The 14,559-nt window shown below is 49.3% G+C and overlaps 1 protein-coding gene across 5 annotated transcripts in view; it reads right to left on the reverse strand.

Moving 5' to 3' along the window:
- LOC142560089 (uncharacterized) overlaps positions 1–12,236 on the reverse strand; it is a 33,659-nt gene extending 21,423 nt beyond the window's left edge. For 2 of the 5 annotated variants that reach the window (XM_075671893.1, XM_075671889.1), the window contains exon 1: positions 11,844–12,236. The gene's annotated coding sequence lies outside the window, so the exon portion shown is untranslated. Of the gene's footprint in view, positions 1–178; positions 1,356–11,843 lie in introns of those variants that run through there. The other 3 variants (XM_075671891.1, XM_075671892.1, XM_075671890.1) reach the window with 3 other exon arrangements.
- Between the last annotated feature and the right edge of the window lie 2,323 nt (positions 12,237–14,559).

The following is a 14,559-nucleotide window of genomic DNA, read 5'->3' on the forward strand; positions in this document are numbered from 1 at the left end:
GAATGGGTGGGCAATCCTGGAAATTTAGAAGTTAGACCGACACTTCTGCACCCGAATGAACTTTAGCAAGGATAGGCACAGAGTTTATCAGAACCTGCGGATAGCGCGCTTTCCCGGCCGCGTCAATCGCGCCAATGAAAGTTTCTCCGGTACCATGTTCGACAGCCGAGACGCGTACCTTTCTTTGCGCTGACCAAACTTTCTTGAGGCAGGCTTTCGCAAAATATCCTTTGTTACCAAAGTAGTGGCACTTAAAAGCCTTGGCTGGGCACGTCGACCTCAGGTGCGCGTCGCCGACGCAGTAGGGGCACCGTCTCTCTTTGTGCTGCGGTCGTTTCTTGTGGCCCACGGCGTCCACGATGGCGCCTTGGTCCTGAAGTTCTGGCGGGCTCCCGATGTGGACACCCTCCGGTCGAAGGCTCTGCTGCTGCTGACGCACGGTTTCCTTGAGGCGAGCCTTAATTAGCCAGCGCCGTAGCCAAGGTCAGCTGCGGATCCATCTGCAAGGCCTCGGATAGTTGCACGTCCTGGAGCCCGACGACAAACCTGTCCCGGATGAGTCTTCTTCATATCCCCAAAGTCGCAGCGGTCTGCCAGCACGTGAAGTGCGGTTGCGAACTAATCCACCGATTCTTCTGGCCATTGCTGGCGTCTGTGAAAGCAGGCACTTTCATAAACAATGTTCCGCTCTTTGACGATATGACTGTCGAACTTATGCTTGACGACATCATAACTTTTTGCTTCGTCGTCGGTCAGCTCAAATGTAGCAAAGACTTCGCGGGCTTGGCGTCCCATTGTGTAAAGTAGCGTGTGCACTTGGACCTCTCCCGAACGCTCGCTGAGAGCGGTGGCGAAGCGGTAGTCATCGAAGTGGTCGATCCACGCCGGCCATTCTGACGTTTTGTCAAAGTCCAGCGGTGGTGGCTGCTGGAGCCCCGGGATTACCGTTGCGGGTTTGTTCGCCATTTTCGGGAAATGCTGCCCTCCACGGCCTCAGCGAGATACATTGACCACCGCCCACTTCTGACACCGTGTAGTGACACCATGGTGACACTGCATACGCGTGCGCGTCGCGTATGCGTGTCGGAAGGAACACTCGACGAGCCGCGCTCCAGGAAACGAAAGAGCTCCTCGTTTATTGTGCTGGCCGATAATATACACTCAGGGAGCGTCACGTGTTACAAGTAGCTTGGCGCTCGCAGTTGCCGCCCAACTATCTGTCGTGACGTCACATGCCGCACACATGCAGGCGATAACAGCACACACACCACGAAGGGTGTACTTTTGTCTAAGAGTGTAGACGTACACTCTTAAGCAAAATTACACCATTTTGCCACACGACGATAATCGTCAGCTGTCTTTTTTATTTTTTTATTTATTTCATAATACCCCTAAAGGCCCCCGAAGGGGTATTACATAGGGGGTACCGATACATGAAAAAAATGTGAGCTTTGCGCGTTACGGAAAAAACAACTGAAGTACACAAAAGTTATACAAAATTTTTACAAAAGAAAACACAAAAGTTATACAAAAGTACGATATTTAGCAAAATACACAAGTAAACAATATACGAAACACAATATACGAAATACATTAGGCAAGTGAAACTCAGATAGAAAATACAAAACTGACAGAGAAAATAAATTAAGGGAATTAAATAGGTACAATGTAAAAGAAGTAAAACGGGGTGTTGCTCTAAACTGCTTCAGTTGTCACGTTAACAAATTAATGAGACATGAATCCACTTGTACAATGTGCACGCAGAATGGTAAGACAATGATCAAAACAATATATACACTGAACAACGTATGAAGAAACGGTACATAATGGATATTTACATGTAACTATTGCGTAAAAGTTCCTGAAAGGTTGCGAAATCGGTTTGAGTAGCAATGTGTGATGGTAGGTTATTCCATGCAACAATTGTTCGGGGAACGAAGGAGTTAGCATAGTTAGCTGAGCGACAACTGATGCGTTTTATCTTGAAGATATGGTCTGTGCGTGGAAAGAAGGCTGTCGCTGGTTCGAAGATATGGTGAAGGTGCGGATGATGATAAAGTTTGTGCAGCAGTGAGAGGCGGGCAATTCTGCGGCGATGAGATAAGTCGTCAAGCTGAGCGCGAGCTTTTAGTGCTGAAATGCTAGTATAGGGTGAATAATCAGAAAAAATGAAACGGACCGCACGGTTTTGCAGTGATTCGATTTCTTGGGTGATATATGTTTGAAAAGGATCCCAGATGGCTGATGCATACTCGATTTTGGGGCGTATTAATGTGATGTACGCTAGTCTGCGTAGTTTAGCTGGAGCATGCTTAAGGTTGCGTTTGAGGAGGCCTAAAGAGCGGTTAGCTGATGCCAACGTCAGGCGGATGTGATGATGCCATGTTAGATCAGACTGTAAGTGAACACCAAGGTACTTATATGAAGTTGTAAGTTCAATTATGTTGTTAGATATTACATACGATGTTGGAATACGGTGGTTGCGCCTAGTAAATGATAATAACTTCGTTTTAGCTGTATTAAGAGTCATCAACCATGTTGAACACCATGTGTTAATAGCGTTAAGATCGGTTTGAAGAATAACTTTGTCATTGTTGCATGAAATTAATCGATATACTACGCAGTCATCGGCGAAAAGTCTGATGTGGGAAGACACACAGTTAGGCAGGTCATTAATATAGATTAAGAAAAGTAAAGGGCCAAGAACGCTGCCCTGCGGAACACCGGAGGTTACTTTGGTATAGGAGGAAGTACTGCTGTTAACAGACGTATGTTGTACTCTGGATGAGAGGAAATCCTTAATCCATCCAATAACGGTTGAGTGTATGTTAAGGTTCATTAGCTTCAGTATTAGTCTATGGTGAGCAACGCGATCGAAAGCTTTCGAGAAATCCAGGAAGATAGCATCAACTTGAAAGCCTAGGTCTAGGTATGAATGTATGTCATGTAAAAAGCCGGCTAACTGTGTTTCGCATGAATAACCACGACGAAAGCCATGTTGGTAATCAACAATAATTTTGTGCTCTTCTAAGTAGTTAATGATTTCAGTATACAAGATGTGTTCAAGTAATTTACAAATAGTACTAGTTAAGGAGATGGGGCGGTAATTTAATGGGTGAGTTCGGTCTCCGGACTTAAAAATGGGTATGACTTTTGCCACCTTCCAATCGTGCGGAATAGTGTTAGTTGATAAAGACTGCGAGAAGAGTGCACATAATATAGGTGATAAACTAGGTGACAAATGTTTTAACACTTTATTATTAATGCCAGTGTGATCAGAGGCGGAAGAAAGTTTAAGTTTATTTAGTAAAGAAGAAATACCTGCTTCGCTAACAATTATTTCTGGCATTGATATGTTAATGAGATTGTCAAGGGTTGGTGAAGATATGGTGTCTTCCTGTGTAAATACAGATGAAAATGCGCTATTCAATAAATCAGCACATTCCGAGTGGTGGACCATATCACCGTGCTCATCAACTAGTGTTAAATCGGGATAGCTCTTCGGGTTTATTACGCGCCAAAAACGTTGAGGATTGTTAGTGAGCATAGAATATAGGTCATGGGCAAAGAAATGTCGTTTAGATGATTTTAGCAGTGACTGATATTGCTTATCGCAGGTCTTATAACGGTGTGTTTGGATCGGACTGCTGGTACGATCTGTTGGGAACTCGGCGCTGACGCCCGTGGTTGTACCTGGGTCGCAAGCCCCAAGGGTAGCGTTGGCCTGGCGGCCTGGGGTACAACTGGAAGCATCCGAAGGTCCCGGCAAAGCATGAGTCGACTGGTAACAACGAAACAACTTGTTTATTTTAACATCGCAAAGAGTTGGCGGTCAGGTTGACCGAAGTAGAGAGACGGGAGAGCACTTCACTCAACAGAAGAAATCGGAGCCCTCCTTTTTGCGTCCGGGGGCAGCTGTTTTTATACTCTCGCAGTTGAGGGCAAGAAGGAACCCCTCAAAAGACGAGCACGTGAATGTACAATGGGCTAATGGTGACGCACACTGTCGTAGCGATGCCGTAGCACCATGACGAGCACGATCTCGTAGCACCCTGTCGAGCACGATCTCGTAGCACCCTGTTGTAGCGCTGCCGGTCGGGCACAATGACTGTAATGAGAGGATGGTCCCTGCTTTGGCATCGCCTGTTTCGGGCACAATGACTGGAATGAGAGGATGGTCCCTGCTTTGGCATCGCCTGTTTCGGGCACAATGACTGGAATGAGAGGATGGTCCCTGCTTTGGCATCGCCTGTTTCGGGCACAATGACTGGAATGCGAGGATGATCCCTATGCGGTCGCATCGCCGCAGTCGCGCCTGGAAACACCTGGCGATGAGTGTTGCGGCGACGACGATCGGGCCAAAATTGTCTGCCGCCCCGCCGCAGTCGCGCCGGCAAAACCACGTGTCGCAGGCGAATCGCAACAGACCGCCCCGCCGGGGGAAGGAGATCCCGATGGACAGGGGACTGCATCCGCTGTCCGGAGGGATGTCGCTCGATGATGCTCATAACCGAAGTCGGGCGTCCCTCGACGTTTCTTGAGCGCAGCGCACAGAGAAGGCCTCGTTCTCTTGTTCAGGTTCGCACGGGACACTGCAAAGTGACTTCGGGAGAGTTCACATTTTTGTTCTCGTTCCCGGTAAGCGTTAGAACTACGCTGAAACTCAACCGCTCAGTCAGCAAGCACGGCACAACCCTCACTAAGCCCTGCCAGGCTCTTTCCCCTTTTTATACCACTGCCTAGTTCCTTACAGTAGTCTAGCATCACTCAGAACGCGTCCACAAATTGAAAAATTGCACTAGAAAGCATATCATCACTTTGAAACACTAAACAAAAGCAATATGTTAAAAAAAATCCTGCCTCAGGAAGAAAAACATCAGTAACAAACAATTTTGAGGCTGATTCCTACGTTAGGGGCTTCGACTTAAGCCATCGGCGTTACCGTTGAGACTCCCCTTTTTGTAACGCACCTCAAAGGAATATTGTTGTAAAGCGAGGCTCCAGCGCAGGAGGCGGCCATTTTTGGGAGAGATGGTCTGCAGCCATTGGAGAGGGCAGTGATCCGTCTCAATGATAAACCTCGAGCCGGCTAGATAGCATGACAATTTCTGAACGGCCCACACGAGACACGCACACTCTTTCTCGGTGGCGCTATACGCCTGCTCACGACTGGACAGCTTACGACTAGCATACAGGACGGGGTGTTCTACTTCTCCATTTTCCCGTTGGCACAGTACAACGCCCATGCCTCGCTCACTAGCATCGCACTGAACAATGAACCCTTTTGTATAGTCTGGCGATCGTAGCACAGGCTGGCTTGTTAGGGCACTCTTTAGGGCGCTAAAAGCTCTTTCCTTTGTCTCGTCCCAGACGACTGTTTGAGGCTCTGTTTTTCTTAGAGCATCCGTCAGGGGAGCCGCGATATCAGAGTACCTAGGGATGTACCTCTGATAGTAGCCGGCGACACCCAAGAACGACCGAATATCGGTCTTGGTGCGCGGTTGCGGAAAGTCTCGCACAGCGGCCACTTTTATTTCAGAGGGGCGGCGACGACCCTGACCAATCACGTGACCGAGGTAGACAACCTCGGCCTGTGCTAACTGGCACTTAGGAGCCTTTACTGTCAAGCCCGCTTCGCGCAGGCGGGTTAGCACTGCCCGCAAGTGTGTCATATGCTCAGACCAGGATGCGGAGAATATCGCTACGTCGTCTAGATACGGTAAAGCGAATTCTTGCTGTCCCCGCAACACTTTATCCATGAGGCTTGAAAAACAGTATGGCGCGTTCTTCAAACCAAAACTCAACACTTTAGGACGGAATGTTCCCATTGGTGAAATGAACGCCGCATACCTACTAGCCTCTTCTGTAAGTGGAACCTGCCAATAACCCCTGACAAGATCTAGGGTGGAAATAAACTGAGCGCTACTAACTTTCTCAAGGCGCTCCTCGATGTTAGGGATCGGATAAATTTGATCCTTAGTGATGGAATTAAGCCTGCGGTAGTCGACGCAAGGACGAGGTTCCTTGCCCGGTACCTCAACTAAAATCAAAGGGGAGGTATAATCACTCTCACCTGCCTCAATAACACCGAGCTGTAGCATTTTCTTTACCTCAGCCTCCATAATATCGCTCTGGCGGGGTGACACCCGATACGCCTTGGATCGTACTGGCTCTGTGGAGGTAAGTTCTATATCATGAGTAAGTACAGAAGTCCTACCAGGCCTCTCAGAGAACAGACCTTGAAACTCTTGTAATAGCTGGTGTAGTTCGGTTTTCTGCTCAGGCGACAGCGGTGCTTTACTGATAAGGTCACTAATGACTTGACCGGTGTCTTCCCTGTTCGTCACTGAGCCTAGTCCCGGAAGCTCGACCGGAAGCTCTTCAGGAACGTTTACCATCATGCACACCACTGCTTCCCTTTGTCTATAAGGTTTGAGCAGATTACAGTGGTAAACTTGCTGTGCTTTCCGCTTTCCTGGCAGACTTACCACGTAGTTAACGTCCGACAGTTTCTGAACAATTCGCGCTGGGCCCTCCCACTGCACGTCTAGTTTGTTGTTTAGCGATGTGCGCAATATCATGACCTCATCGCCCACCTCAAAACGACGGGCCCTGGCTGTCCGATCATAATAAACCTTGGCCCTCTGCTGGGCCTTTGTCATTGCTTCACCTGACAACTCCTGTGCCCTTCTTAAGCGTTCGAGGAGCTTAAGTACGTACTCCACCACGACTGGGTCGTCGCCCCTACCTTCCCATGATTCTCGAAGCATGCGAAGCGGAGATCGAAGCGAGCGACCGTACACCAGTTCAGCTGGCGAAAACCCCGTAGCCGCATGCGGCGCGGTCCTTAAAGCAAACATCACCCCAGGCAGACACAGCTCCCAGTCAGTTCGATGTTCAAAACACAACGCTCTCAACACGCGCTTCATGACGGAGTGGAGCTTCTCAACGGAATTCGACTGTGGGTGGTACACTGAGCTGTGTAACAGCTTTACCCCACACCTTTCGAGAAAAGTTGTCGTCAAAGCGCTAGTAAACACTGTGCCCTGATCTGATTGGATTTCCGCAGGAAAACCAACTCGCGCAAATATGGACAGTAGTGCATTAACTATCTCAACTGAGCTGAGTTCTTTAAGCGGCACTGCTTCAGGGAACTTTGTCGCTGGGCAGATCACAGTCAAAATGTGTCTGTACCCCGTGGCTGTTACCGGCAGAGGTCCCACAGTATCAATAACGAGCCGTCTAAAAGGCTCCGTAATGATAGGTACCAATTTCAACGGCGCCCTCGATTTGTCCCCTGGTTTGCCCACCCGCTGACAAGTGTCACATGTCCTCACGAAATGGTCTGCGTCCCGAAAACACCCTGGCCAATAGTACTCTTGCAAGAGACGGTCCTTAGTTTTCTTAACTCCTAGGTGTCCGGACCACGAACCCCCGTGTGACAAGCGCAACAGATCCTGACGATAGCATTGAGGCACGACCAGCTGATCGAACTCCACTCCTCTTCGGTCTAGATACTTCCGGTACAGGACTCCACCTCTTTCCACAAAACGCGCATTTTTCCTGGCGATACCTTCTTTGACATTGCAGCGCACGTTTTCCAGGCTGCCATCCTTTTTTTGCTCGGCTATCAAAGCCGTCCGGCTGACTTTTAGCAACCTATCAAGTCCGTCTGACGTAGGCGCGATGAGCAAATCAGTAGATAGCTCTTCTAACTTTCCCGCGTCGGGCGTTTCCTCTCCAGTATCTGGCGCCTTCAACGCTACAGACTCAATTTTATTCTGTTCGGGCGTGCTCTGAATATCAGCTTGCTGCGCCTCTGACCCTTTTTCGTTGTTTGATAACGTCGGCCCCGCAACTACCGCCTTTGCAGCGAGCTCCCGAACCTTCGATCTGGTTAAGGCCTGAACACTAGCTTCACCAAACAAAAGCCCCTTCTCGCGCAGGAGGTGATCGGACCTGTTTGAAAATAGGTACGGGTACTGGGGGGGGCAGCATAGATGACACTGCCGCCTCCGTCTCAAGCGCTCCGAAAGGTCCCTCAATAAGCCCTTTTGCTACCGGCAGACACACGCTATGAGCTTCCACGGCTTGCTTGATCCATGCGCACTCGCCCGTGAACATATCGGTTTCTACGTAGGACGGGTGAACTACATCCATCGTAGCTGCGGAATCGCGAAGCACTCGGCACTCTTTCCCGTTCACGAGGAGGTCTCGCATGTAAGGCTCGAGAAGCTTCATGTTCTCGTCAGTGCTGCCTAATGAAAAAAACACAACTTTTGGTGTTGTTTCCGGACACTGCGCCGAAAAGTGACCCGGCTTCTGGCACGTATAACAAACGCCCGCTCGCCTCATCTCGAACCGCTTTCTGCGTTTGGCTGCCACCGTCTCTTTACGTTTGGTCGGACTGCTTTCACTCGCATCCTCCCTACGCGTGTCCCCCTTTAATCTCATGGGCGTGAACCTCGGCCTCTCAAACTTCGAGCCAAATTCACCCTTTTGACCGTCCTTAGCTCCGCGAGCTCGACGCGTCACAAACTCCTCGGCTAGCTCAGCGGCTCTAGCCACCGTACAAACGTCTGGCCTATCCAAGACCCAGTATCGCACGTTCTCCGGTAACCGACTATAAAACTGTTCTAGCCCGAAACACTGCAGAACTTTATCGTGGTCACCGAACGCTTTCTCTTCTTTGAGCCACTCCTGCATGTTTGACATAAGTTTGTAGGCAAATTCTGTATATGACTCACTCTTGCCTTTCTCACTCTCCCGAAACTTCCGACGGAACGCCTCCGCCGACAGCCGGTACTTTTTTAGCAGACTCGATTTTACTTTGTCGAAATCCTCTGCCTCCTCTCTATCCAAGCGAGCGACTACGTCGGCCGCCTCGCCGGGTAACAAAGTGAGCAAGCGCTGTGGCCACGTTTCCCGAGAGAACCCCTGCTTCTCGCACGTTCGCTCAAAGTTAACCAGGAACAAACCAATGTCCTCTCCAAGCTTAAACGGCCGCATCAGGTCAGTCATTTTGAACAATACTCGTTCTCCTGCACCGTGTGCCTGACTTCCATTACGAGCGCGTTCCATCTCTACCTCAAGACGCTTCATTTCCAAAGCGTGTTGACGGTCACGCTCTTCTTTTTCTTTCTGCTCTTTAAGTTCGCGCTCCTGTTTCTCTTTTTGCTCTTTAAGTTCGCGCTCCTGTTTCTCTTTTTGCTCTTTAAGTTCGCGCTCCTGTCTTTTTGACCTCTCCTCAATAGTCTCAAGGCATTCCGACAGCTCGTCATCCTCAGCCTCTAACTCAAGAATAGCCTTTAGCAGTTCAGGTTTTCTTAGTTTGTCTGAGACATCCAGACCCAACTCTCTTGCAAGCTCCAACAATTTCGGTTTGCGCAACGACTTCAAATCCATGGCTGCTCTGAATGCTGCTTTCTCTACTGCTTACTATTGTCTTGCCGCAAACTAACCCGGCAGCAACGACAACCACAATTACCAGCTCTGTTTCTGACACTAACAAAAGCCTGGCAAAGCTCAGAAGAAGAAAGTCCCGCACTCACCAAACCTCGCAGGCAGGAATTCCGCGCAGTCGTTCCGCTGCAGGCAACCAGTCGTCACACAGGGCTCGTTGCACTGCTCCCGGATCGTCGATGAGCTGCTCAGCATACAGTCAACTGCATCTCTTCGCTGCTGGCCTCCGTTGTCGCGATCTCACCGCTGGCAGACAGTTGTTTGAAGTCGGAGGCGATCTCACCGCTGCCAACCAGATGTTTGGATCGGACTGCTGGTACGATCTGTTGGGAACTCGGCGCTGACGCCCGTGGTTGTACCTGGGTCGCAAGCCCCAAGGGTAGCGTTGGCCTGGCGGCCTGGGGTACAACTGGAAGCATCCGAAGGTCCCGGCAAAGCATGAGTCGACTGGTAACAACGAAACAACTTGTTTATTTTAACATCGCAAAGAGTTGGCGGTCAGGTTGACCGAAGTAGAGAGACGGGAGAGCACTTCACTCAACAGAAGAAATCGGAGCCCTCCTTTTTGCGTCCGGGGGCAGCTGTTTTTATACTCTCGCAGTTGAGGGCAAGAAGGAACCCCTCAAAAGACGAGCACGTGAATGTACAATGGGCTAATGGTGACGCACACTGTCGTAGCGATGCCGTAGCACCATGACGAGCACGATCTCGTAGCACCCTGTCGAGCACGATCTCGTAGCACCCTGTTGTAGCGCTGCCGGTCGGGCACAATGACTGTAATGAGAGGATGGTCCCTGCTTTGGCATCGCCTGTTTCGGGCACAATGACTGGAATGAGAGGATGGTCCCTGCTTTGGCATCGCCTGTTTCGGGCACAATGACTGGAATGAGAGGATGGTCCCTGCTTTGGCATCGCCTGTTTCGGGCACAATGACTGGAATGCGAGGATGATCCCTATGCGGTCGCATCGCCGCAGTCGCGCCTGGAAACACCTGGCGATGAGTGTTGCGGCGACGACGATCGGGCCAAAATTGTCTGCCGCCCCGCCGCAGTCGCGCCGGCAAAACCACGTGTCGCAGGCGAATCGCAACAGGTGCCAGGAATCTGAGCCGCGGGCTTTATCGGCTTTACGATATAAACGCTTTTTCTTATTATTAAGGCGCCGAAGCTTTACGGTAAACCACGGGGCTGTCGGGGTGCAGGCTATTTTGGTTAGAGGAACGAATCGATTAATTAGTTCAGTAAGAGTGGTTTTAAGTTCAGCCCAGTTATGTTCGATGGTTTGAAATTGGCATCTATTGAGGAAATGTAAGGAGAAGTCAGATAGCGCGGAGTTTATGCTGTCAAAATCCGCTCTATTGTAACATCGGATGTACTTATCAGAGCACGGACGTCTTGGAAGGGAAACTGCAAGACTACCTGTTATGATATCATGGTCAGATAGCCCATCTTGATGAGTCAAGTCGAAGCACACGTCAGGATCAGTGGTTAATACTAGATCTAATACTTAATACTGTCCGCATTTCCTTTATTTAACGCGGCGAGCCCGGTACTTTCCAGTAACGAACGCCATGGATGCGCGTTATCAACATGACATAGCATTCCCGACAGGAAAGTAGCGGGCGCGGCGTTTTCAAGAAAGGAAACGCAAGCAAGGTAGATGACGATTATCGTTGCGTGGCAGAGATGCACACCAAAGGGCGTAACTTTGCCCGAGAGTGTACTCTCAGGCAAAGTTACACCCTTTGGGGTACTCTATACCGCGCGCGCTTTGGAGTTTCAGTTGTTTCGTTATCGCGTCGTGCTGCGCTGGTTCTGCTGGCTCGCGAAACTTGCATTTGGAACAAGCAGCGAGAATGCCACGTCCATGTGATGTCGTGGGATGCGCGAACGGTCCGCGGAACTTGGCCAAGGGCAGTTGCAGCGGCGAATCGAACGTTACTTATCACTAAGCTGAAAGCATATTTAGCGCCAGCAAACAAGGACGGAAGGGAGACGACAACACAATGCGCTATTTTTTTTTAACGATGAACACAGAAAAGAGCCCGATGTACTAGAAATAAATTGTAGCATTGCCATTTGTTGGGCGTGTTGGTAAATTGAAAGCATATTTAGCGCCAGCAAACAAGGACGGAAGGGAGACGCGCATTGTGTTGTCATCTCCCTTCCGTCCTTGTTTGCTGGTGCTAAATATGCTTTCAATTTACCAACACGCCCAACAAATGGCAATTACTTATCACTGTGTGCCAACGAGTGAACCTCTCCGTTCGAAGTGGTCAAGTGCCGTACCTCTGCCACAGCGCGTTGGCAAAGAACCAAAAAATCGCATAGTGTGCTCGCTGCACTTTCTTCCAGAGGATTACGAGTTCAACGCCGACTTACTGAAGTCGTGGGGAGTGCCTTTCAAAGCAATGCTTTCCCGTAGCGCTGTTCCGTCGGTCTTGCCTGCATTCTCCGAAGCGCAAGAACAACTGCAGGTCGAAGACGGGGCTGTGAGTGCGGCATTTGGTTTTCACGAAGGAAAAGCTACAAATGTGCGAATATGCACAACCATGACATACAGTTGCCGTCGTAGTAGTAGTACGCAACGACCCCTGCAGCGCGAGCCCTCAGCAGCAGGTCACGTTCATCAGTGCTTAAATCGCTGATGTCGAGCCCAGCATCGCGAGCCAATGTGTCGTTGTCAGGGTCATCCATTGCAACGAGCTTTAAAGTTGGCGTCATCAAATAAAGAACCAGCTGATCGTCGCGCGCTTTCCCTTCCAGTAGCCACCATAGGTCTCCTCGATTTGGCTGCACTTTCTGCACTAGTTCAGGGAGTGCAGCACACTAGCACTCGATTTGCCAGTGCAGCTAGCGCCACCTGCACTTCGGCACTCGATTTGACGTCGTGCTGCACGAGTTCATGTACACTTCGGCACTAGATTCTCCGCAAGTTCTTTTCTCGTGCACGTAGTGCAAGGCTTTTGATAGCAGACGACACATGCGCCTCCGTGGCCATGCGGGTGTTGGTAGAAGGCATCGACGGCGCCTGTTATTAGTAACGCAGCACGGACGCCAGTTTTCTTCAGAATGTGTACGCAGCATCTTGTTAAGGGCGCTTTCCGGGTTCAGCTATTGCTAAGTGCACTAAAGGCCGGGATTTTCCCTCAGGTCACAGTCGTTTGTATTAATTTTCACGAGCTTACCGCTACCTCGACGTTAAAAACCACATCGGTCAGTCGTTTGAAACGTTGTGCCATATATGATTCAGAAATGTGTGGAAACCGCGCTCGGTCATGCTTTCTGAATAATGATGCCGAAGTTGAACTAATTTCTAGGTACTAATACATAAATTCTTTCCACAGGACCAAAAAGGGCATTGCGCACACGTTTAAGCTCGCGGCACACACCAACAAAAGAAAAGCCACAGTCGCCCAGTCGCAGCAGACGAAGGCCTGTACGTTCTTGCACTTTTGTCCTCGATTTGACCGCTGCACTGAGAGCGCTAGTGTCGCGCTAGACTTACACTTGAAGAACTGGCGCTGCACTGGCACAACACTTTTCTGAACTAGTGCAAAAAGTGCAGCCAAATCGAGGAGACCTCATGGTTCCGCTTTCGCGCTGCTCTCGGCTCTGTCTTGGCTCTGTTTCTGGCCGCGCGTTTGCGTTTTGCGCAGAAAAGCCGTAGCGCCGTCTGCGGGCGCCGTTTTACTCACCGACGGCGCAACGTCATTATGAGACCATGACCTCACCACTCCTCGATCGGAGGGCGGGCGATTTGAACTGCGCTAGAGGTACGGGGACGCTTCAGAACGCATTTTCTCTTAAAATAAGTCTCTTCTTCGCATGAAACAAGCGTTTCGCGGTTTCTGGGATGGTATCTCAACAGTTCACGTTGACATAATATTAACGTTTAGTGTCCCTTTAAGTGTAGTGAAACATTGTTCTTGTGTACTCTGTTTCAGCTACTTTCTTTTTATAGAAACAAATTAACTAACATTCCAATTATTACAAACATCATTTGTTCACCATAAAGGTGGAAACATTATCGATGACGTCTCCTGGGCAGCCAATCGGATAGCTCGCCCTACTGACGTCATTTGGGTGATTTACGTCATATGGGTAGGGACGGCTGAAAATTGCGCTAAGCAGTGTGCTGCGATCGGTAGCGGTGTACATTTTTAAAACCTTATAATAAATTACACGCTTTACGTGGAGCACTTAGATGCATCAATTAATGAACGATCAGAAGGACCTACTCTAATGACTCAGTACGTTTGTACAAAATCGTCAAAATTGTTTCAGGGTCCCTTTAAGTGAGACTTACCTTCGATGGCTATATACTTTGACGTCCAAGTCTTCTGATGCTTGGTTAGAGGCGCCCTCTGTCGAATGCTCACAACATGCTCCTGGAAGTTGAACTCTGTGTAGAACCTGAGCATGCCTAGCCACAACTTACCAACGTCCTCGTTGTTGTGCCCAAATTCACTCCAGATAGATTTCTGCAAGAGAAAAGCATTTTACTGACTGAATGATTCCTCAAGCTGTTTGATCAGATCAAAGGATGTCCCAAGCAAACCAGCAAGCAATGGCTGCCTGTAGCAGGACGAAGAAAACCCTGCTTCTGTGCCTTACTGGAACCGAGTATAAACTAGGCAAATAAAATCTAAGTGAGCTGATTAACTAAGCAAATCAAATGGCAAAAGGCCCAAGAAAACCTGGACGCATTGTGGAGCTGACATAGGAATTTCAAGGTGACATCCGATGCTATCTTTTTACTCCTTTCTGGCTTACCAGATGTCTGCTCACAGAGAGTGTGCCAGGGACTAAATGTGTAATATACCGACCTAGCTGAAATTATATTTCCCTTTCATGCTTCTTTAAAGCTGCACAACCATTAAGTTCTTATTTCCTTTCTTTCCTTCCCTAGGCAGCCCAGTACTTCAAGCCTAAAACTTACCACAACTTCAATGTCATCAAAAAACCATACATTCCAACCTTCAACCATGACTTCAGGTTTCTGGTCCCCTTCTGGGTAGAACTGCAATGCAAGAGAGCACGCCACTGCAAAGTTACATGTCGGCGATGCTTTCTTTGGTTTGAGAAATCGGACCAC

This window comes from Dermacentor variabilis, chromosome 10, assembly GCF_050947875.1.
Source record: "Dermacentor variabilis isolate Ectoservices chromosome 10, ASM5094787v1, whole genome shotgun sequence".
Taxonomy (NCBI): domain Eukaryota; kingdom Metazoa; phylum Arthropoda; class Arachnida; order Ixodida; family Ixodidae; genus Dermacentor; species Dermacentor variabilis.